Here is a 25,460-nt window from a genome sequence, read left to right on the forward strand (position 1 = left end):
AAATGAATACTACTGCATACCCAATGACCGAGGAAATAATGGTATAATGAATTTGTTTATTTAGTAACAGGAGAAGAAAGGTAAAGTCTACTGAAAACTATTTTTGCGTCTTACCACTTACAAGACTTTCAAATATCTCTGGAGTAGGATATAGAAAGAAAACAAGTACTGACAAAGGTCTCCCATTTTCATTTTGCCAGTGATTTTTGACCACGCTGAACAGCATTAGGAAAAAGTTTTAAAAGAAGATTATTATTACTGATGCTGAAAAGCATCAACGAAAAAAAGTGATCCAGTGCAATGATGTAAAGGTGTCTGTGCATCACCACACATGCTCAGATATGAGCCATGACGCTGAGTCAGCCTAAGAGGGATTATGTGTATGTTTTCATGCATCACCAGGCATGCACACCTAAACACTTGAGGTTGCAGCAGTACTTTTTTAAAATTTAGCTTTTCAAAACCTTGGGCGCCATTCTTGCAGCAGTAAATTAAACAAATATAAAAAAGGCACCCAGGTATCAAAATGCAGCTATAGGGCCCATCTAAAACAAACAAAAAAATATTTTGAAGTTAAAAATATAACTGGCCGGAGAGTGGTAGAGGAGCAATGAAGGAGCATGGTCTGGTGGTTTCAAGGGTTGCGTGACGAAACAATGCAGGGAAATACTCCGCATGCCTTTACCACGCATTTTTCACCACGCATTTTTTAGAACGCATATGCTTTTGTAACATATGCCTTTACCATTCATTGTTTATATATTTAATTATATATATATAAACAATGTATTTGTGGGGGGAGCCCCCTCCACACCCCTGAATTTACCTTAAATGCGTGGTTAAGGAATACGTTGTAGAAGCATATGCGTTCTAAAACCATGCATGGTAAAACGTGGTAAAGGTACAAAATGGTAAAAACATCATTGTAAAGGCTGTTTCCCATTTCAAGTCAGTGGCACTGAGAAGTGGTGGTGAGCAGAGAGGAGGACAAAATGGGGTCTCGGGGATCAACAAAGAAAGCATGGAGCATGCAAGTGAAAGAAGAAGCACACAGAGTAGGGAAGTGAACATTCAAGTTCACTGGATGTGTGCAGTGCAAGGTTACAAATAATTCATTCAAAGGATGGAAATGAAGCTATACTCCAGGACAGATACAAACATAAGGAGAGGAAGGAAGGCCATTGAATAAGAAACCAACACATGAGATTTACATGAAAGGCATTCAGAGCCCACTACAAGTATTGGTATTACACACAAAAGGTCTTTGACTTAAAGCTGTCTAAAGTTGTCTGTAGGCAACACCTAAAAATGCATGTCATGGTGGGGGTAAATGCACTCAAAATAACATGCCTCTGATTAGCCACAATTTCTAAATGCTAATGGATGACTACGGTTTTGTTTTGTATTTGTCAACATATTTGAAAATGTTCTGATTCATTTTTAAAGGGTATCCCATTATGATATTCTCCTTCTATACAGTAATACTTTTGAATAAATGGATGAGTTCTAGAGTGAACATTTGTCATAAGTGATTCTGCTCATGGCCCAGAACATGTTCAGTTCTCTTTACATAGGGGTAAAATGTGGTGGGGTAAGACATTGCTTCAAACCATGTTAATCTATGTCTATTTTTTTATCAAAAACGATCATATCTATTGCCTAGAACCCCAGATTTAAATATTCCATCGAAGTGAGCTGGGCATGTGAAAAACAGTTTTACCTGTTAAGACAAAAACCTGCTCCAGTATCTAATTGGGACTATTGAATTGGTGCAATCTGGTTCAGTGATTAAATAGCACTTTAGAACAATGAAGCCTGGATTTACAGCTTGATTTTTCCACTTGACCACATTATGTGTTCCTGGAACAGTAATTTTTATCTTTCTGTGCCTCGGTTTCCATATCTGCCATAAACTGTGAAAGGAAGATTGAGTTCACACTGTGTGTAATGTATGAATATTAATTTATTCATATTGAAACAAGAGCATATAACATGTCTGTGATGCATAGTGATTTACATATTATCCTTACAGCAGCCTGAAGGCAATAAAGAGATTTCCAACTAGGTGACACATGGTGGCTTCTGTTTACTTCTAACAGCTGGTGAATTAAAATCATTGGCTTTCAGCTTTTGATTTATAGAAAAAATTGTAGGACAGCAGAATAGTGAACAGGAAGCTGGAAGTACAGTACAACAGAGATTGTATTCTTTGGGTGAGACAGAGAGTACTTGAGAGATACACAGCCTTCACAATAACACCGACCGTTTCTATGATAAATAAAAGTCAAACCAATCCCCTACTGCACCATTGGTGTCCCTAATATCTTTATAAAATCTTTAGCCCATATTTATGACCCAGTTTGCAATGTGGGGCAAGAGCGATGCAAATCTTAAGTCATAATTTTGCACGGCTTAAAAAATATGGAGTATTGAAACACATCACTCTGGGAGATGTTCCATGGATGTTGCTTGGTTGTTCCCATGCAACTCCCATGGTTTTTTACACATAGCCAGATTTACCAAACCTGGTAAACCTTGGAATGCATTAAAAAGATTTGCCTTCCCAGGAGAGGCGTAACAAGGAGAGATATCTTTATTTCTCCTCATTGGTTCCTCTTCATATGTGTTCTGCATTCTGCAGCACACATAGAAAGAGGAAAAGGATGTCCCTTTCTGTACAAAAAGAATCCTGGCCACAACATAGGCACCCTTGCACCATGGTGCAATGATACCTGCATTGGTGATAGGCTGCCAAAACAGCACCAGCGCAAGGGAAGAGGCTGGGAATGAGCTGTATTGGATAAATATTGAGCATTCCTGCCCTTTCCCTGTGATGCAGAGCAGCACAGCAAGGAGACTTGCTAAGCTGTGCTGTCCTGTGCCACAATGTTCATAAATATGCCCCTTTGTGAAATCTACCTTTATACAAATCCATACAATCCCACCAAGTCAGAAACACTGACTTACCCTTCTGCTTAAACAGAACTCGGACTGTTGACTTAACACTCACCTATGATATTAATATTGTATTTTTGCTTTTTAAAGTGCGGTAACTAAGGTATGTTTCTATATCCCAAGTTAAATAGTGCTCAATTTTCTTTCCGCCACCCTAGCGGTAGCGGGACTGTCCGCATGCCATCCGGCGGTCCCGCCACACTAATTATGATGCGACCGCTACCGCCACAATGTGAAATGGCCATGTTGTGCATTTCCCTGAACAACGTGGCAGTCACCGCGCGGTGCCTTCCACCTTGTGCATGGAAAGTGCACAGCTGAGCCCCCTTGGGGACCTGCAACGGGCCCCCAAAGCCAGTCTCCGCTGCCTATTCTCTGCCGCAAAAAGACAGGCAGTGAGGCCCATTGTAATCACTACGGCAGTGCCTGCACGGCATCAGCGCAATGATTGCCTGCTTCCGGGTCTCGCAAGGCAGATGGAAAAGGACTGCCTTGCGGAACCGTGTCGGTTGGTCTTTTTGACCACCGCGGAACAATAGTGATTCCCACCGCCATCCTAATATGGCAGTGGGTAAATCACCTTTTAATGGCGGGCGAGTCACCGCTGGCGGTGGCGATCCGCCCGCCATCGTAATCAGCCCCTTAGTATGGTGTTGTGCCATCATAGCCTCTTGTACATTCGCAGGGCCTAGCAATTCTTTCACTTGGTCCAGGACTATGATATTCTGATAGTACTGTTCCTAGCACACAGGAAACTAATCAGGACACTGAAATACATGTGGAGAATGGACGGTGAGGAACCACAACACACAGGGACAAAACCTAGGCCCTGATTTTGAGTTTAGGTGTCATTATTCGACCCCGATAAATAACAATACCATGGAGTATGTTATTTATTGGGTGTGATATATAACACCTCTTACAAGTTGGTGGGGAATAATATGCAAATTTTCATGTTTGACTCAGCAAAATCGGCATGGTACTGCACATACAGTATGATTTTCACCCGTTAAATTTCAGCCAGTTTGAGGAGCTAAAATTTAACAACAATTAAGGTATTTAAGATATCGGATTCGCTAAATACCTACCAGCTGATAATTTTGACCTGTGCATAAACAGGGGAGACGCACGGGTCATGATACACTGACCACCTCATAATCAGGCCCTTACTGTTTATGCTGAGAGAATGGAGGCATCATGTGATGTTTCTTTACCAGGCATTGACAGATATAGACCAGAGGATTTGGCATTAAGGTAGACGAGTCGGGCTGGATGCTGGTGCTTAGTTATGTCTCCAAGGCACCCAGAAACACCCACTTTAAGCTTTTACAGTTTATTACACTATACAGGACGTATCTGATACTGTGTAGGGTGAGCAGAATATATATGCTGCCAGATGTAATCTGCCTGAGACTGGGAGGCAGGCTTTTTTTCCACTTGATTTAGAAGTGCTATGGAAGTGCCCTGCTAAAATAAGCTACTGGACAACAATAATGAACATATTCACGGAAGCAAAGGAATGGGTAAATCTACTGAATGCTGGGGTATGCTTATTGGGGCTAATGAATCAAAAAACGGAAGCCTCCACAGCCTATTCATCAGTCTTGATCTACTGTTAGCTAAAAGGGCTGTGTCAGTGAACAGGAAGCCGACCAGAGTTCCTGACCAGAGTTCCTGACATTGCAGAATGGAAGAGGGAGATGGCAAAACGGGAGGGTCTGGAATACATAACAATAAACATCTACTGTATAAGAGGGCACAGAGAGGCCTGTGCAGTGTAAGCATGGATGCTCTGCTATCAGAGTTTGAAATCATTAGAAATGATGACAGACCCCTTTTGATGTAGTGTGGCTTGTTATTTGAGTAAGGTCATTAAGGAGTAGACATGATTTGAAGACATTTAAATGAAGCAAACTGAACACTTAGGTTCGGAAATACATAGTATAGTTACAACGGAAATGACAGAACTTAGAACTCTAAAAGCTCCATTTACAAAGGTCACCACATATATGTAGATTTACTCATTTGATATATTACTTCTATACCTAGTAGTAGCTTTACACATTTTTGCTCTCCACTTTTTTCAAGTATAAAGTTGCTTCTAGGTGTAGACTTTAATGTCTCCACCTCCTAGTGGAGACACGTTCACCAGAATTTGCAAGAGTACATTTACTATCTGTAACTTTTCACATGTATGCATAGACCACTGCCACTTTGATAGAGGTTTCCTTATGTAAAGTATAGGAAAAAATTAAAAAGCTTAGTATATCTTTACAAAAATATATATATTAAAAGTATTTTTATGTAAGATATTCTTGTAAAATCATTTGATTTATGTATTTTACACCTAGAACTAACAAAGTAAAATGTTACAGCACATTAATTAAAATGTTCATTAAATAATTAATTAATTAAGATGTATTTAATTAATTTATGATCATATATTTAAATCCCTCCTTTATTGACATGTTTATGTTTATTTAACTAAAAGTTTTGTATAGAATTAACTTTAAAACGTTTTACTTTTGAACTCAAATGTAAACATTTAATTTAATTTTATATTTAAAATAATTGCATTCCTACATTTTATACCAATGAAATAATTATGTATTGAATAGGTGTAATTAATTTTAACATTAAACAATATGGTCAAGGAATGGTTATGTATGTAGCTGGACTTAATCTGAGGTTGGAGTGGAGTACTTTTAGTACTGTTTTGGGACCTTTTTGTCTGTACTAACTTTAGAAGTATAGGTATTAAATAAAAATGGGCTTACATTTTTGTGGGTGGGTGTTTTCAGAAATCTCTGCACATGTGTGTGAGTGACAGATAGATCCAGGCAGAGTGTTCTGTGAAGTTTATTTCAACATAAGTAACTAAATGTTTGGCACAAGACTTGGCGTACTGCAAATGCTTTCATCATGGATATGGGTGTATTTTCTCATAATATGTAAAACTATTAAGGGCTATAAATAAATGTGATCTCCCAATGCCCATCTTTAAGTGATAAGTGATATGTGATCAAAACAAAAGTACAAAAGTAGTCCCTTTATAGTGTCCATCTCGCTTGGGGGCCATTTTCAAACTATACACATTGAAATTGGAGATGCACATGAAAACATGGTGTGCAGTTTGTAGTGATGTTCAAGGACAGGAAAGTCACACAATAGAGTGTTACAAATGAAACACAAGTTGGGGAGCCAACAAACAATGGTGTTGCACAAGAGTACAAGAAGGCACTCATTATTAATCATGATCATTCTATAGCGGTGATCTGGGGTGTTCATTACCTGTGCTCATGAACAGTGTATTTGCATACTAGGCCAAGCCAAACTGTGACTACAGTGAAGTGGCATGTAGCATGCATTGAATGCAGCACACACATTGTTCAGCAATGGTTGAGCCAAGGTGGACTCTGGTGAGATAAGGTCATCTGTGTTCCTCAGGCTACCCCCATCTGACACATCAAGTTGAAGTACTGGGAATTTTAAGCCCAGCGGTGCAGGGGAACACACCCTATGACTTTGGGTTCTTCCTGTTTCACACCTACAGAAACACAGAGTCTTCTGGGTGAAGTCAGAGATCAGTTTATTGGCTGCAGACCAATTACAAGTATCCTAGAAGTACAACAGCGTGTATGTTCTCAGGAGACTGCTTAAAGTTACAGAAACGGGCTTCTCCTTAAATACAAAATATCATGCTTCAGGCACACATTCCTAGGTTTACGATATGGCCATATAAAGGTATACATTACAAACGAAAAGGCAGAGCCATGATGACCATCCCACATTCCAGTTAAGCCAGCCCTCAATTATTTACCCAGCAAGTCTCAGATCCCACATCAGATATCAATAGGCCCCAATAAACACGAGCATCTCCTGTTTGGAAAACAAGCCATAAAGCAGGAACAGTCAGGTGTGAAAGAGATTAGCTGGAGGCTCGTGTGGGATGAAAAGGCTTTATGGTGTGTCAAACCCTGATGCTAATCACAGGTGGAGCGAAGGACGGGGAGCTCGTGAGACCGGACTGACCTGGGGCAGCGGAGCCAAGCTGCCCAGATCACAGAGAAGTCAAAGGAAGGCACATGTGCTCTAAAAGGCCCGTATTTGCTTCATGATATGTAGCCTATGTGAGGGCAACCATAAGATGGCCACCGCTCTAAGATGGAACCCACGTAGTGATGTATAATATCGTATACACAGTGCTTTCATAGCTAGAACGTTACACAAAGCACTTGTACATACCGCATTGACCATTCGCGGTTCGCTAATACCGGGATAGACAGGGGTAGGGCCCTGCCTCCTACGCGGTCCAAAATTGCAAAGTACGACAGACCCTCCTTTTGCCCTTACATAGGCAATAACTATACTCATTTCAATCCGAGTCTAGGTCAATATTCGCGAAGTCATGGAGATGTTGCTGTAGCATCATCCTATTACTTAGCTCGTCCCTCGATACAGGTTTCCTTACACATAATGTAGCACAGAGGCCACATATCGCAGGAGCACACTGTATGCACAGACAGAACAGGAAAAGGATGGCTAAGATCATTCCAATGACCATCAGAATCTTCCAACCCAGGCAGATATCAGTTCCCAGAACCACCCCACCAGTGACCAATCTCCTTTATCCACGTGTATGGATTCAGATATTTTATGCAGTTTGGAGATGGCTTGATAAACTGTTGGAGCGTTATCTGGTATGAAAATGCAACAACTAGATTGGATAACCTTACATACCCCACCGCGGTCTGCAAGTATAACGTCTAGAACCATACGGTTCTGCAAAGTCATGAGGCGATCCGCTTGGAGCTCTGCTGTTAAATTACCAAGGGCACCAGCCGTAACATTAACAGTGGATTCAACCACACGAGTCAGTTGTCTCAGGTTCCTACTATTGACCATAGGTCCCCAAAACGGCAGGAAACCCAAAAAGAAGTCTCCCGCTTCCTGACCGGCAGTATCCTCCTTACTAATCACGCCTCTCACAACTCTGGTCTTGTGGTAGTCGGAGGCAGCAGTAAATGTTGGCGGTAGCAGATTTGCAATATAGCATGTGCCCGAGAAATCAGGGGGCAACCATGTATATGCTCGGTCACTGCAGACAAAATATGTACCCTTGGCAGCCAAAAACGCAGGGGGAAACTGTGATGGAAAAGTTTAAGTTTCAGTAGAGTCACTTCTCCCCAGTTGAGCTCTGGGATTCTGACCATTACCTTGTAAACAGAACCGACCTCTGTGGGGTACGACCCAAATTGGGGATGAGATCTTTCGCTGTCTTTCACCCAGACTAATACTATACCCCGTCGCGTTCCACTAATTCAGCTCTCAATTCATCTTTGGGAATAGATGAGTATGCATCGATATCTCTGCTCATATCGGCAACTCCTTTCATTAAAGCTTTATTATTTGTGCTAGGTCTGATGGAACGCGGTTGTCGCAGGGAGTAGGCGTCTAATGCAAAGAGAAACATGGTCTGGAATGCCCATGACGATCCATTGTAACTAAATGGCAGCACTAGATAAGGAATACCCTTATTAATGGTATGTGGCATTAAACCACACACCCAACAATTGGTTGTATTCATGACTAGTTGGTGCTGGTGTAGGAGCTGAATAAACGAGTTGTTTACAAACTCTGATCGTCTAGCTTGTTCATGTTCAGGCAGAGGGTGAAAAGAGTGTGAGGAGACAGTAGGAGGAGGTATAGGCTGTTCAGTGGGTGCAATGGGCTCTTGAGAGGAGAAGAATACAAATCCTACAGTAAACACTACCATACTACATAATATAAACAGACATAAAAATACAAAACGTTTGCTCTTCATTATTTTACACATTCTTGCTTTAAAGTTCATTTCCTCAGCGGGTCTCTCCATCTTGAAAAACTCCATCCTCTAATCGTGCCGCTCGCGGCGGGTGAGTTTCTTCTGCTAAGGGGTACGCCTGTCAGTCCAGGGAACGCCCTAGACCAACCAGAACCGTTGACCTAACGTCTTCGGCCTGTACCCCAAAGTCTTGGCACCGCGACCCTGCGGCTGAACCCGGATGGTGGTTCGAAAAACAAAAATCAAGAAAGTCCTTTCAGATGGGAGAGCTATGGTTATCAAAAACCAAAAAGGTAAGGAAAAGAATATTTATTTGTCCATAGGCCTTGGTCTTAAGTTATAGTGGAGACGGCCAGGTACTGTCTGATCTTGAAACAAGAGTTCAGGCTCTGTAGTGTCCAATCGAATTGACGGTGGCACAGCTTCTTGCAAAATATCGTCACTTTCTTGTGTTGAAGCTGTGCCTCTTACGCGTGCATCACTGAACGGCACGAAACGAGGTACAGTGTCGGTTTCAGAGTCAGCGATACCCTCCTGGACCCACTGGTCATACGGCAGAGGCAAAGGGATCCTTTTGACGTGGGCGCCGTGGATCCAGTTCTTTTTCCCCTTTACTCGAACAGCTGATCTTGTAGACAGAAGTACGAGATGAGGGCCAATCCAACGGGGCTCATCGTTGCTTTTGCGCTGGAAATTCTTGACGAGCACTCATGTGCCAGGGTCGATAGGGTGTCCTGGAGCTTCAGAGGCCTGGGGGAGAGTATCATGCACCTGTTGGTGTAAAACACGCAATTTAGCCGTCAATTCGTACAAGTAATCAAGCAGTACTGGATGTTCGATTTCGCTGAATTTCGTCGGTCTTGGCACACCCCATACATTGGCCGGGCGGCCAAAAACCAGCTCGTATGGGCTAAGTCCCACTCGTGAGTGTACGGTCATTCCGGTGGACAGGAGTGCTAGAGGCAGAGCGTCAGGCCATTTAAGACCGGAGCTCGCCTGGATTTTGGCCAGCTTGAGTTTTAGAGCGCCATTGTAGCGCTCTACTAATCCAGCTGATTGGGGGTGATTTGCAGCGTGGAACTTCTGCTTGATCCCTAATCCCTCACACACATTCTTCATCACTTGGCCCACAAATTCACTCCCATTATCACTCCACACCATTCTTGGCATTCCAAACCTAGGAAAAAATTACTTCACAAGAGTTTTGGCTGTGGATCGAGCAGTGTTGTCTTTTAGGGGATAGGCCTCTATCCATTTTGAAAAAGCGCAAACAACCACCAATACATATTTCAGGTTGTTGCACCTTTCCATGTGGATAAAATCTAGCTGCAAAACTTCAAATGGATATGATGGAGGCGCAAAATGACCAGCTGGAGTTGGGGTTCCCCTACCAGGGTTGTACTGTAAGCATACCATACAATTCTTGACCACATTCTCTGCACACTTGGGAATTCCAGCATTCTGCCATACTGGAGCCAACAACTTACAGATTCCTTTCATACTGATATGTGCCATTCCATGTGCCATAGTAACCACTGGAAGCACATATGCATCAGGTAACAACCATCGCCTATGTTCTAACAGATCAATCCAACAACCATTCTCATCCAACTTACCCATACTTTCTCTTCACTTGCTCAACTCTTTCTCTGTGGCTTCAGCTTGAAGGGACTTCACACTTTCTATCGTGTTTTCACACATTCCAACAGCACCAATCCATCTTGCAGGGCCTGCAACATACATTCGAGTCTTTACATCTTTTGCTGTTTCTTTCGCGACTTCATCAGCAAACGCATTACCACGACCAACATCATCAGTGATTTTCTTGTGCGCACTGCATTTCATAATCGCATTTTGTAACGGTAGGGTCAGCGACTCAAGGAGATCATTCACCAACTTGCCATTCTGAATCTTAGCTCCATGCGAAGTCAGGAACCCACGTTCTTTCCACAATCGCCCAAAACTATTAGCCACGCCAAAGGCGTACTGGCTATCCGTATATATGTTCACTCTCATTCCTTCAGACAACACGCATGCTCTTGTAAGGGCAATCAATTCTGCTGCTTGCGCCGAATTTTGTGGCACACGTGCAGTTTCAACAATTGTATGCAAAGTCGTGATAGCATATGCAGCAGTCGTATCACCATTTGCAAGCTTGAAACACGAACCATCCACCCATAAAGTACCATCACACTCAGTCAGGGGAGTATCTTTAAGATCTACTCTTCCTTTCGTCTCTTCTTCGGTTTTGAACAGACAATCATGTTGCTCAATCTCGTCTAGGTCTGCTGGAACTGGTAATAATGTAGCTGGATTCAACGTGTTGCATCTCTTTATGTGTATATGATTTGCTAACAGTGTTAGCTCATATCCGGATAATCGCGCACTAGTTAAGTGTTGTGTCTTGGTCCTGTTTAACAATGTGTCCACAGCATGTGGAACCATAACAATCAATGTATTATCCATTACTAGGCCAGCAGACTGTCGAATAGACATAGCTGCGGCGGCTGTGGCTCTCAGACAACTTGGCAATGCCCTCGCTACCGGGTCCAAGGTTGATGAAAAATATGCGCATGGACGCGGTCTATCGCCAAAAGGCTGTGTTAACACTGATAATGCGCAACCATCTTTTTCATGAACATACAATGTAAAAGGCTTACTGTAGTCAGGGGTACCCAACACAGGAGCTGAACATAATGCATTACGCAATTCCAAAAAGCTTTTCTGACACTCTTCAGACCATGGGATAGGATTCGGTGTGTCTTTACATGTTAATGCTAACAAAGGTTTTGCCAACAAGGAAAAATTGGGAATCCAATGCCTACAGTATGAAGTAATGCCCAAGAAAGCACGCACTTCTCTCTGTGTTCTTGGCACACTTAATTGTGCAATGGCTTGAATTCGTTCTGGGGTCAGTTTCCTTCCCTCCTTCGATAAGAGATGACCTAAGTAGGTCACTTCTTGTCGACAATATTGCAGCTTTGAGAGAGACACTTTGTGATGAAAGGCAGACAAATGACGCAACAATGACAATGTAGCTTCTTTGCAAGTCTTTTCAGTATCCGCGGCGATTAGTAAATCGTCAACGTACTGAATAAGGATAGCGCCACTAGGTAAAACAAGTGCATCAAGCTGCGCTTTTAAAGCCTGACTGTATATTGATGGACTTTCACAGTAGCCCTGTGGAGCGCGTTTAAAGCGGAAGCTGCGACCTCCTAAACTGAAGCCAAAAATGTCTCTGCTCTCCTCTGCAATTGGGATGCTAAAGAAAGCATTCTTCAGATCGATCACTGAGAACCATGCAGCGGAGGCTGGAATCATGGTTAACAAGGCAGTTATATCAGGGACAACTGGAAACTGTGGCACAACAATCTTATTAACCTCTCTAAGATCAATCACAAATCTCTAAACAGGTGGCTGTGAAGGGTCCGTTTGTTTTAAGACAGGTAAAACAGGACTATTGCAAACGTTGCCTCTTGTCTCTTCAATTACACCCTTTTTAATCAAATCATTGACAATTGCTAACAATGCTTTCTGACCTTCATTGGAGATCTTGTACTGGGGAATGCGTGGCAATCTGACATTGGCTTTTAAAGTGACCACGTACGGCGGTATTTCCAGGAGACCCACATCATTGGGACCAGAAGCCCAAAGGACATCCGGAAGGGATGACAATTCAGGTGGCATTGCATTCTTAGACAAATACATCGGGGAAATCACTTTCTTGCCTAGTGTAAGTTGTACTCCTGAGGGAGAACAATATAGCGTTGCATACAATCTTTTTAGCAAATCTAATCCCAGCAAATTTTCACCACAACCTTTCGTTAGGATGAGGGGTGCTTTTAACTCGCAAGGTCCAACAGAAAGTGACATAGGACTAGAAATCGGGTTCCTAACTGGGGCGCCAGAAAAACCTACTAAAACATTCATTTCGCCAGACAAAGGCGCGCCAGGGAGTTTTGAATGCATGATTGAACTCTTTGCAGCACCAGAGTCCAGCAGAAAGGGCTCCGTTACATTTGCTGTAGTTACTTTAACATAAGGTCCGCTCTGATCCACTGGCACTGAAACAACTCCCTCTCTCTGTCTACGGCGGTCCTAGTAATCATTATCTTCTACATTGTCGTCTTCTGCATAATAATCATTATTGTAGTACTGAGCTGTATTACCAGTCGCGTTGGCTTGCTGATCAAAGCTATTTATGGTATTTTGAGGCGGAAGAGGACGCGCGTTCTGGGGAGCATTTCCACGCCCTCTGCCTCTAGGAGCTTGCTGACCACCTCTACCTCTTGCGCCATACGCATTACTGTTACGCTGCATTAATTTAGGGCAACTATATTTAAAATGACCTTCCTCTTTGCAATATGAACATTGGTTGGGACCTACAGGGATTCGTGGTTGATAATACCCATTCATTTGCTGATTATTCTGAAATTGTTGGGGTTGCTGATAGATACCTTGTGTTTGCCTATAATTATTCTGTCCTCCACGTGATGGATAAGCCTGCTGCAAGAGGACCTTTGTTTTCAGTTCTTTCGTTTTCTTATCTGTTCTATCTTTCTCGTCTTTATCTCTATTTTCATAATACTGTGCAGTAGCCAGTATTTGCGCTGAAGAGGAAACAGCCCAGGAACTTTCTGAGTCTTTTAATTTTTTATACAACTCGGGAAGTAGATTCTGCACAAATGTATCCACAAATAATCGTTGGCCACCTTCAGTGCTCATGTCCTGACCACTGTGGTCGATAAACGTTTCTTCAAACCTGGTAAAGAAATCGGACACTGTCTCATCTTTCTTCTGCTTACATGCGGATAGTTTATCCCAATTTACGCGCATCGCGGGCATTATAGTTTTCATGTATGTGATAATTCCACCAGGGAGTTCAGCTACCAAAGGGTCAGGCTTTGCGCCACCAACTTGTCTAGCGTCTGCAGCAACGATATTAGCCCATGTACCCCCTAGCTCTGCAGCATGATCCGTATTACGGATGGATCCCCATAAAGGCTGTGGAACAACATTCCCGAATAACATATCTATGTCAGCCAGATTCATGACACACGATTCTGCAGTTTGGGATAACTCCTTATAATATCCTGTAGGGTTTTTACGGGGGTCAGGCAATGTCTGCTTAAGTGCTAACACCTCAGATCGCTTCCATGGGACATGCACCCAAACACGCTGAAAATGTGCTAGGACAGGTGGATTAGCATTTGGATCAGCAGGTCTCCAAACTGGGGGAACCTCACGCATCGGATATTGGCGCGCTTTTACCTTTTTCCCCACAGGGAGCTCCTGTTCGAACAATGATTGCTGACAATCCCCATTTCTGAGGGACAGTAAAGTCACAACTGCTTTATCTACATTGGGGCCCACAATTATACCTGTTTCAAAATCAAATCGCACTCGACACAATTCCTGTGGGTTTGGGTTTGCACCATTATCCTCCAATTCCTCACAGAGGAATTCACACATCTTATCAAAGAAATACCTCTGTTTTGGGGCATCCCATTGGTGAAAAACGTTAACAACTGATTGCACATCATAGAGTGAAGGGAAACCAATCCACCTACGCGCCAGATGATCTAACACCTCTTTCTCGTCGGGACCAGGCAGCCGACTGCGCAATTGCTTACGCTGTAAGCCAGGAGTTGCACTAGATGACCCAAAGAGAGGCGACATTAAACTAGTAACTACATTAGCTAGTCGTTGTCGTGCTGATAGGGGGATAGACAGAGGGAAGAAAAACGGATTCAGATACAGGTACCTGGGTAGTGTAGGAAGGAGCGCCAGGGGAAGCCGCTGGCGTGCTAGGCAAAGTCGCAGGAAGCGCGGGGGTAACAGGTAACAAAACTGGCGGCCCTTGAGAGGGCTGCACTGCAGGGATAGGAGCCAGCTGAAGAGGAGCTGGCGGGTGTGGGAAGGCTTGCGGCATATTTACTGGAGGCTGCACATTTACAAGCTGTGGAGGTGCTGTGGCATTTTGCGCATATGGGGGTGGCGAACTTAGCAAATGGGACATTAGGGAATCTTTCTCTTTCTCTTTTGTCTCATCTTGCACAAGGGGTGACAAAACAGGGTAACATTTATCGATCCCTAGTTTGCGCTGTCTATGTAATTGCTCATTCATTTGTTCCTCCTCATTATCTTTAAATTGCACAGCTGCTTGCATCACTGACATGCCTCTTTCTCTCTTATTTCTTTTCGCTAGCTTAATTTCCTTCTGTTTGGCTTCCTTTCGCCATAGGCGGAAAGAATCAAACATCGCCGGCCGGGCTTTCTTTTTAAACAATTTCACTTCCAAATTATCTAAGATATCTGTATCGAACCCCCATTTTGGGGCCATTTTAAAACACCGTCCTTTCTGGTGTATCGGATCCATACTTCATTATATGCAATGGGGCCCACGCCATGTTTTACATAAAGCTCATAAGTTGGAGTTCCAATTGGAGGAACCGGACATGAATCCTCTAACTGGAAATCCCTTCCACAACCCAAACAAAATAATCTTCCAAATACACTAGCACCAGGCATCTTCGCTCACTAGTCTAGTTCCAAACTTCAAAGGATTATCGATTACGATAGTCTCGTGAATACACGAGTCCTCCGGCTTTGGCGTTTGCAAACTCCAAATCAAAATTATCCCGAAGGATACCAAACAAATTGGGAGACGCTCCACTTATACTTAACTGAATATCGATGATCAATGGCGTCACCAGAAGACTCTCTCGATTGTTTCGCACTACAAAAATCGTCAAGGGTCCAAAACAGGGTGATTAATCAGGGCAGCAGTCCTTCGTAGCCGTCGGGACGCGGATAACCTCGCAGAAAAGACTTTCGGACCACGTCGACATGCAGGGGTCGATGAAGTGGCGGCCTTCCTCCAGAATATCCACACAAAGCTCCTCACGAACCTCTGGCTTGGAACGGTACCGCTGAAATCATCCCGAGTTGGGCGCCAACTGAAGTACTGGGAATTTTAAGCCCAGCGGTGCAGGGGAACACACCCTATGACTTCGGGTTCTTCCTGTTTCAGACCTACAGAAACACAGAGTCTTCTGGGTGAAGTCAGAGATCAGTTTATTGGCTGCAGACCAATTACAGGTATCCTAGAAGTACAACAGCGTGTATGTTCTCAGGAGACTGCTTAAAGTTACAGAAACGGGCTTCTCCTTAAATACAAAATATCATGCTTCAGGCACACATCCCTAGGTTTACGATATGGCCATATAAAGGTATACATTACAAACGAAAAGGCAGAGTCATGATGACCATCCCACATTCCAGTTAAGCCAGCCCTCAATTATTTACCTAGCAAGTCTCAGATCCCACATCAGATATCGATAGGCCCCAATAAACACGAGCATCTCCTGTTTGGAAAACAAGCCATAAAGCAGGAACAGTCAGGTGTGAAAGAGATTAGCTGGAGGCTCGTGTGGGATGAAAAGGCTTTATGGTGTGTCAAACCCTGATGCTAATCACAGGTGGAGCGAAGGACGGGGAGCTCGTGAGACCGGACTGACCTGGGGCAGCGGAGCCAAGCTGCCCAGGTCACAGAGAAGTCAAAGGAAGGCCCGTATTTGCTTCATGATATGTAGCCTATGTGAGGGCAACCATAAGATGGCCACCGCTCTAAGATGGAACCCACGTAGTGATGTATAATATCGTATACACAGTGCTTTCATAGCTAGAACGTTACACAAAGCACTTGTACATACCGCATTGACCATTCGCGGTTCGCTAATACCGGGATAGACAGGGGTAGGGCCCTGCCTCCTACGCGGTCCCAAATTGCAAAGTACGACAAAGTGCAGAAAAACTAATATAACACTGGAAAGTGGATCTTAAAATCTGACCTAGATGAACCACAGATTATAAAAATAGCAAACATAAAAAGAAGGTATTAGGAATTTAGGAAATGATAATGTGTGTGTTTGCGTGTGCACATGTGTGAGTGAGTGTGCATGTGTGTGCTTCTGTCTGCTCCTGCAGCAGCCTGACACAATGAAATAAGAATTGGAATGATTACACTCTTCAACAAGGGCCAATTAATTATTGAATGCTAACATGCTACTGAAATAATTCATTTGAGTGTTTAAGCAGCACTCTTTTGCATTCTCCCCTGAAAAGCAAAGAAGGTGTCATTTTTTTCTGATCAGCTAGATGGAGTTTAATAATGCAATGTCAACATGCCATGGGAGAATGGAGAGCTTCGGGAAGTAATAATTCTCTGTTTATTCATACTCTTCTATTGTTCCCTTAGTTTTTTAGTTTTTTCTCCTCGAACGAAAAGAAATGATAAGAAACAAACATTGGTAATGCCAATATATCTGGCTTATGAATGAAAGTGGCTTTTGTGTCGTTGAGCAGTTTATGCACTCAATAAGTCATCATACATTCAACATGTCACTCATTTTTGCACTCATGCATCCATTCATTCATTCACTGGCTCATTCTTGAATTCACCCTCTGATACAGCCGCAATACAATACGCATAAACTCAACAACATACGCAAGATATATTAATAGAATATAACTAGAAAAAAGAAAACATGCTGCTATCTAAACGTGGTGAGAATATGCTTGCAATGACAAAACTATAGATAGAAGTGGGTCTTCATCTTGAAGTGGCATTGGACATAGTCTATCACTGTTTTAAGTTTTGGGCATGGCCACCACATTTAGAGCAACGTGTTGGCCGTCTTGGAGTAGTAAAACAATCATACACTATGAACCACAGCACTCTATAATTGCAGCCTGATTTAGATGGAATGGCCATGTGGGATCCGGTTCACTGCAGAGGATATGAAAGGCAAGTAAGTAGCCCTTTAACACTGCCTGGAGAGTTTTTCTACTCTCTTAAGAAACATTAAAGAGGAGAAGCAAACAAATGAAAGGTTTTCCATTCAGATTATAGTACGAATTATTACTGCGCAATTGTTTTACCCCTAAGGTTGTCCAAGGGATAAAACCAATTCACTTTTGAAGGCCTCTTGTCTGTAGCATATGTGGACAATAGTCAATAAATCAGCCCTACTACCTTTGTTGTAATGTTTCATAGTAAATAGGTCAGATCTATGGCATCTGAAAACAACTTTTCCTAGTGAACCAGTCACGCTAAAGCTGTTATCATTGGCAAGCCACCATAGCCAACTCAGGCATACTGTATTGAGCTTAAGCTTTGCCACTAGACAACCATGAGGCCTAAATCAGAAATTTAGAAATGGGACATAGAGAGGAGTCCACTTGGCACTAGGTGAGTTTTATAGTTTTATTTATTTTCTCTCTCTTACAGTTGATGCTTCAATCTTTCTGGGAAAATAGCATTGCTTTACGAGATTACTTTTCTCTCCTTTTAGTTCTAGTGTTTATGAAGTGCGGTTCAAGCCACTTCATGCTGTTCTTCAACACTTCCTCAACTAAATTTGGAAAGCTACAATTGATCTATTTTTTAAAAATACTTTTTTGGCGTAAGGCATGCATGCATGTGTCCAATATTATATGTTTTTAGCCTGCTTTCTGAGTGCTCCATTTGGGTTTTTTGGTGGGGGGTTAGGTGATTATGGCTTGTAGTCACTGAATAGGCTACAGTATGATATGCCCAGGATCACATGTGTAGTCAAGCACGGAAGCAAAAGCTGCTGCTCATGTGTCTTGTCTCAGCAGGCTACATTTAGTGCTTGGACAAAAATGTAATTAAAATCATTATATTCGAGATTTGATCCCAGTTATTATGAGTACAATTGTGTATGTAACAACTAATTATTTTTTCAAAAAATTTGAAAACTCTGAATTTACATTTGAGCCTGGGTGAATTCAAATACAGCAGGGCACTACTCAGGACCTCCATAAAAAGGTGTGAAACTACCTTTTATGTTGCTTTTTCACTGATATCTGCCAATAGTTTATAAAACAGAATTTTACTTGATTCAATGCTGCAAGTACATCCACTGTCTCATGCATCAACTAGTTTGAGGTGGTTCTCCTTTCAAATCTAATCTCCAGCTTGCTCTCTAGACATATCCTTTGTATGGTGATGCCTGTCGCAGCAGGGTAATCTCCAGCCTGGATCACCCACATCAGAGTCACAAAGAGGAGTAATGTTTCTCCATCAGCCCAACTGAAAGTCTGATAAAGGAAGACAAAAGGTTGGGCCTTATCTAATAGTTCCTTCACTTAGCACAACAGAATCTACATTTTCGCCCTTCACCTGTACTATCTACAAAGAGCAATACTTCAAGAAGTCTAATCAGCAGCCCCTTGCTAACAAAGCCTGCACTGAAATTTTAAAATGGGCCCAGTCACCATCCTCCACATCTCAATGTCTAGATCTCCACCTTCCAGCCACATAAGTGCAGGCAATACACTCCCATTGTCTGTAAAGCTGTAGCTGACCTGCATCTTGTACCTGTTCAATTTCACGTCAGGTACATCCAAATAGATTCCACCTTGTTTTTATCATTACTTCTGTGAGCCAAACTTGAAGAAGAACATCACCAGACATCTGCTCCAGCATTTTCATTCTTTGCATTTGTTACCCATATATATTCTTAAATTGCTAATATTGAATTTACTGCTTCCTTTTAGTGCAACCTAATGCTCCTGCTATTTTTCTGAATATGTGTCCAGCCTTTATTTTTTCTTTCAACCCTTGAGCTCATCAGTGGACCTGGCTCGACTGGTGATCTGGAAGTAGCCTTGTAGAGGATAGACTGTTTTACCTGTTTCTATTGCCTATCAAAACACCTTATATAGCACTATCTTCACATGCTCATATCGTAGTTTCTTTCTACAGTCTTGAATCCCCAAATTGCACGCTATCTCAAAAGAATTCTCCATATCCCTGAAATATGGCAGGAAAAAATGACCTTTACTTAAAATATCTAACTCCATCCTTTCCTTTTTTCTTTAGAATGGCAAGCTCCTTCCCTTCTATCCCCTGCATGTCTCTTGTCCCTGAGCACAATCTTCTCTATCACATGCATGTTCACCTTAATCCCTATTATTTTATTTCAGCAAATTCCCCACAACTCATTTGCAAGATCACAACCCCTTCTCCCCTGAAAGACATACTCCTGTAAACTACCAATACCTAATCTCCTCTAGATCATCTATTAATCCCACCATATACATGTCATACACACGACACTAATGATCACAAATATTTCCTATTAATTTAATCACTACAAGAAACTTGAATTAATGACTGAAATGGTTTGCTTGGGTACATAAAACTAATCCCAATAGTCAACAATAACCAATTACACTTGAGTCACCACTAACATTGGGTTCCGGAGAAGCATGCTGCCCAGCGTTAAGTGCTTCAATACCAAGTTAGGGCTAGTAATGGCTATATAAATCAACAACGGGCCTTTTCCAATGCACAAACACTGGCAACTATCATGTATACTGTTATAAAATTAAAAATATGTATACAAATAGAGTGCAAAGCAATATACAACCTCTGTCAATTGGGCTTAACAAAAATCATCAAAGTGATTAACCCTGGGGATTGTCAGGGTGGGTGGCCAACACTAAAACTCTTGCTTACTACAGTAATCTTTGAGAATAGATCTAACAAAATGTATGTCTATAGCCCGTACCACTGTGTGATACCAACCCACTTTTAAAAGCCTACTGTCTTTAACAAAATGCTTTCCACCATAAATAAGCTAGACCTACTGCTTTTTCCATAACTATTCTTGCATATGTAGAGCAGACCTATGGCATCGGGCATAACCTTTCCCAGTGCACAAATCAGGCTTATATCTTGTCACCATAAGCAACTCAAGGCTACTGTTATGAGCGTAAGCTTTTCCACCAGCAACCATCAGGCGCACACTCTTAAAAGTACAAAGGTATACAAAACTACAGTTGGCTAAGCAAAATATTATCTCTTCAAAGAGGGTCTAAAAAAGTATTCTCAAAGTGCAAATATGTTGTATGAACACGTTATGTCACATGGGATAGCCAACAACAAAACCCTTGCCTACCACAGTAATCTGTAAAATTCCATGTAACAAAATCCTTCCAAGTTATCAAACAGAGTAATAGGAGTCCACTCTTAACGGGATTGATGTTAACATATGGTCTTTGAATAAACAAGACCTTCTGCTTTTATTGCAACATTTCATAAGAAACAGATCAGGTTTATAGCCATAATCATTGTATAGCCACCAAACCAACCATAAGCAACTTAGCCCTGCTGCATCGTAGATAAGATATGTCAAAAGCCAAAAAGTGAAATACAACTCATGGAAACCAATATGTGGGTGGAGCCTTGCCCCTCTCCTTTTTGCTGATCTTGGAAGCACTGTTAAGCCAGATCTAAAAAATGAATTCTTCTTGCATTTTGTATTGTGCATTAAGTAGGAAATACGTTTTTATATGTTGTATTTACAATGCTTAGCTCAATACGGGAAGCAGATGTAATTATTTCAATATATCAAGTTCTCTCCCTTTTATTGCCCTTGCATTGTGTAAGACTGACACTGCCCTGCAAAGATTCAAATCTGTCATTTGTAGAGAAGCAAGATAAATCACAGAATTTGTTTACCCAGACATTTGCCTTCCAAATACCAAATTAGAATGGCATGAATTATTGTTTTGCGACCAAAGTTTGGTCACAAAACATTATTGGGCATATTTGTGTAGGTTTTTCATCATCCTTGCACCACACAAGGGGTACAAGGGTGACGCAAAATTTAAGTAGGATTTATCAAACCACACAAGGCCACCTTGCATGGCCCTGAGTGGCCTGCTAAATCGAGAGTAACGCAAAACAGCACAGCACATCGCAAATCGCGGCGTTGCTTTACTCTACCCAAGGTAGGTAGTCCATGTGTAGAGCGTGGATGTTCCCACATCCACCCATGGATTTCGGTGCATTCTCGGATTTACCATCAGTGGTAAACCAGGGAATGTCTCAAGTTGCTACGCCTTCCCAGGGAAAGTGTAATGAGGAGAAATATCTTTATTTCTCCTAGTTACTTCCTCTTTCTATGTGTGCTGCAGCACACATAGAAAGAGGACAATGCCTCTCAGGATTGTTTTTGTGCAGGAAGGTTACCCTTCCTGCACAAAACAATCCTGCTTAAACACAGGCAGCCACCAAGGCGCAAGGGTGGCTGCAGTGGTGTTAGGCAGCACATTGTCCACACAGAAGTCCAGATTAGCGCGGGGACACATCATTGGTGGAACCATGCACTGTGCAAAACGATAAAATTAAATAAAATTGTGCTCCAGTACTGGGAAATTACAGGAATGTACCATATTATGTTAAATACGACGCATTCCTGCCATTTCCCTATCACTCATTGCAGCAAGGTGACTTGCTGCTCTGCGTGATAATTTCATAAATATGCCTTTACCCGCTAAGCATGTAATGTTAACTCTTTCACAAATGGGAAAGTTTCCCTTTGGAACTTTGTGAATGTGAAAAAAAATTGTTAAGAGGAGGTAGTGGCCCACAAGACCACTGCGTCTTTATAAACAAAACAAATAAGTAATCTTTTCTTTCTTAAATGCAGTTCAGTTTCCTTTAAGGGAAATGGGGTGCATTTAAAAAAGAAAGATTGTTTTATTAAAAAACTGTCACAGACATGGTGGTCTGCTTATCCAAGCAGGCCCAATCCCTGTGATGATGAAAATTTGTGGGGTGTCACAAACTGGGACCTTCCTCATTAATATTCATGAGTTAGGTCCATTTGCAACCCCCTAGGAATCACTAATTTAAAAAGAAAACTTTAATACATTTACACTAGTGATTATCAAATTGCAATTTGGAAAAAAACGCTTTTTGTAAATCACTATTCAAAAGGTGCATACCTCTAGTCCTATGTGCCTTGCAAGATGCCTACGGACACATTTTCAAACCAGAGCCCAGAGATAATTCCTGCAAGGCTTATGAGGGTCATTTTTAATGTTGGAGCAGAGATGTTGCACACTACGGACACGATTAAATGTCCTGGTACTCTTGTTTTTGTCCAAAAGGGAGTTCCATGTAGACATTTCAGATACATATCCTCCCGCTCAAGACACATGAGCATCTGCCCCAAAACAGCCCAGAATTCACTGACACCACAGCACAACTAAGATGATATTGGCTGAGAGCACTTAGGAAATGGGTCGCACACAGGATCATCCTCACTATTTCATCTTACTTACCCACTTTCCTGCTCTAACACAGCGCTACTTAACCTTTTGACTTCTATGGACCCCCAGTGAATCATTACTGAAATCTGGGGGCCCCCGCTGAGTCATTTTTGTAAGCCAGGGATTTCTGGACTCAACAGTTTCTAAGATTTGAACCTCAAAACAATACACAAAAATTTAGAAACACGTCTACACCAAGCAAATGCTTAAATAATGAAATATTTTGTTAATTCTATAATCAAATATAGAAAAAGATTTCAATTTTAATTTTTTACTTATTCACTTGTATGTACCGTATTGATTTTCATCATCTTCATCATTAAACTTTATTCGGCCACAAAGACCATAAAAGCACAATAAAAAACACAGTCAAAACCATCAAATCACAATAAAACCGTATTATTGATCAACTGTCCCCCCATATTTAGAAGAAAGATGATAATACTTAGATATGGTATAAAAGCCACGTAAATCACAGAATATCATATTCATTTTTAAAACTCACAAATAAAATTCCCTGCAAGTTTTAAAACACTCAAATATCTTCGACTATAATGCATATCTCTGTCTCAATTTCAGTGCTTGGGTAATAAAATTCAGTAGTGAACAACATATCGATTGGGGCTCCAAATGCTGGAGGAAACACAATCCCTCCTGATGATTGTTAAAAAATCTACCACTAGGGGGTGGCCAAGATGGCGGCCGAGTAGGACATGCCTGCTTGCCTCTCCGGTCCTTCACTTAGGCCCCAGCTCAACAGCATCGTAAAACTGACCCGAGGGAGTGAAGAACAATCGCCGACACCCCCTGCGAACAACCCTGCAGTAGTTGGGGCCTGGGGGCGATGAGGAGGCGAGGTGCAGGCTCTGCAAGATCGCGCCTGAAGCTCCCGTGACACTAGGCCTTCAGGTCATTTGGCCGGAGGCTCGCGCACATCACCCGGCTGGAGCCTGCACAGGCTTGCACACTTGGACTGCGGAGTTCTGTGTAGCGGCAGTCCCGGGCCGCAGTGTGCAGAGAGCTTCGGCGAGGCAGAGTGAGCCCTTCGACTAGAACGAGACCGGAGAGCAGGAGGAGTGGGCCGGCCCCACCAAAGACCTGTGACCCTCTCTGAGGGAAGAAGCGGGCCCCTTGAGCTCTGGGAATTCAGCGGCCGGTCTGCAGGAGTGTGAGGCCTGAAAGAGGTGAGCCAGGCCAAGCGGTAGACGGAGAGGGGGAGCGGGGCCCTCCTCTCCTCTGCGATCCTGATCCCCAGCCGGTCAATTACACGAGGCCGAGGGCCATGCGGGCCTTTGATTACCAGCCGTGAATTCTGAGGGGGCAGCTTACAGCGGCAGGAAGCAGCACATGGGGCAGGTGCCCCAAACATTAGGCATGGAGTGGGCAGCAGGGCCCACTCCCCGGAGTACAAGAGTGGGCTGGACTGTGCAACAGCACTGCGTTCCCCTCCCGGGACACGCAGTGGGAGCAGCTGCGTTCGGTAGTAGGAGCTCCTGCAGGGCGGTGACGTGGGGAGGGGGAGGGGGAGGGGCAGGGTGGGGGGTAGTAAACTATGGATTACGGAGGTTTACAGGTAAGTAAACATATAAATTAATAAAACGAATTTCGTTGCGTGCACTGCATCGCATTTGGGGATGCAGTGCACACAACGAAATTCGTTTTATTAATGTATATGTTTACTTACCTTTAAACCGCCGTAATCCATAGTTTACTACCCCCCACCCTGCCCCTCCCCCTCCCCACGTCACCGCCCTGCAGGAACTCCTACTACCGACCGCGGCTGAGTGGGAGGCAGCAGGGCGCAGGGACATCCCTGTAGACTCAAAGACACTGGGGGCAGGTCCTGGGGTGTCAGTCAACACAGGGCCCCAAAGCACATCTGATGTCCCGGGGGGAGTGACGGCCTAGGGAGATACAGCGCAGTTAATTCAGGGCCACGTGGGCTCACTACTACGGGGAACACCTGGGAGCGGGAAGACAGGTGCAGCAGGCCCTGAGATAGTCCGGGGCAGGCCCTGTTTGTTTGCCAGGGCCGTCTGTTGGGCAACAACCGGTAGACCAGAGCGAGCAGGTGGGCCAACCCAAATATTGCCCCCCCCTACTTGAGAGCAGAGGGAGGACGGCGAGGTGGGAAGATTGCCTACGCAGGCCCTGAGACTTTTGTGGCCTGTCTTACGTAGAGGGCAGAGTTGGATGGTGCTGTGCCAGACTGCTTGGAGGAACTTAGAGGGTGCCCGGGCTCCCCGTGTCCCCCCTTTCTTGGTCCAGTTGCTCTTGATCGTGAGCCTCAAAACAAAAGCCCAGAGTCCAGACACTAGAGGAGGAAGATTGATCCTTAGCCATGGTGGCCAACAAAGCGAAGAAGGAGCATTCAGTAAAGGACAAACTGAAGCCGAAGCAGCCCCGTCCTCGAGTGAACACACTCAGTAGACCAGGATCAGGGTGACGCCCTGTCACGCATGGCTTCCTCGAATCTCTATATGCCTCTCTGAAAGGGGAATTCCACGCCATGAGGAAAGAGCTATCCATC

This window comes from Triturus cristatus, chromosome 10 (assembly GCF_964204655.1).
Source record: "Triturus cristatus chromosome 10, aTriCri1.1, whole genome shotgun sequence".
In the NCBI taxonomy this organism is placed as follows: domain Eukaryota; kingdom Metazoa; phylum Chordata; class Amphibia; order Caudata; family Salamandridae; genus Triturus; species Triturus cristatus.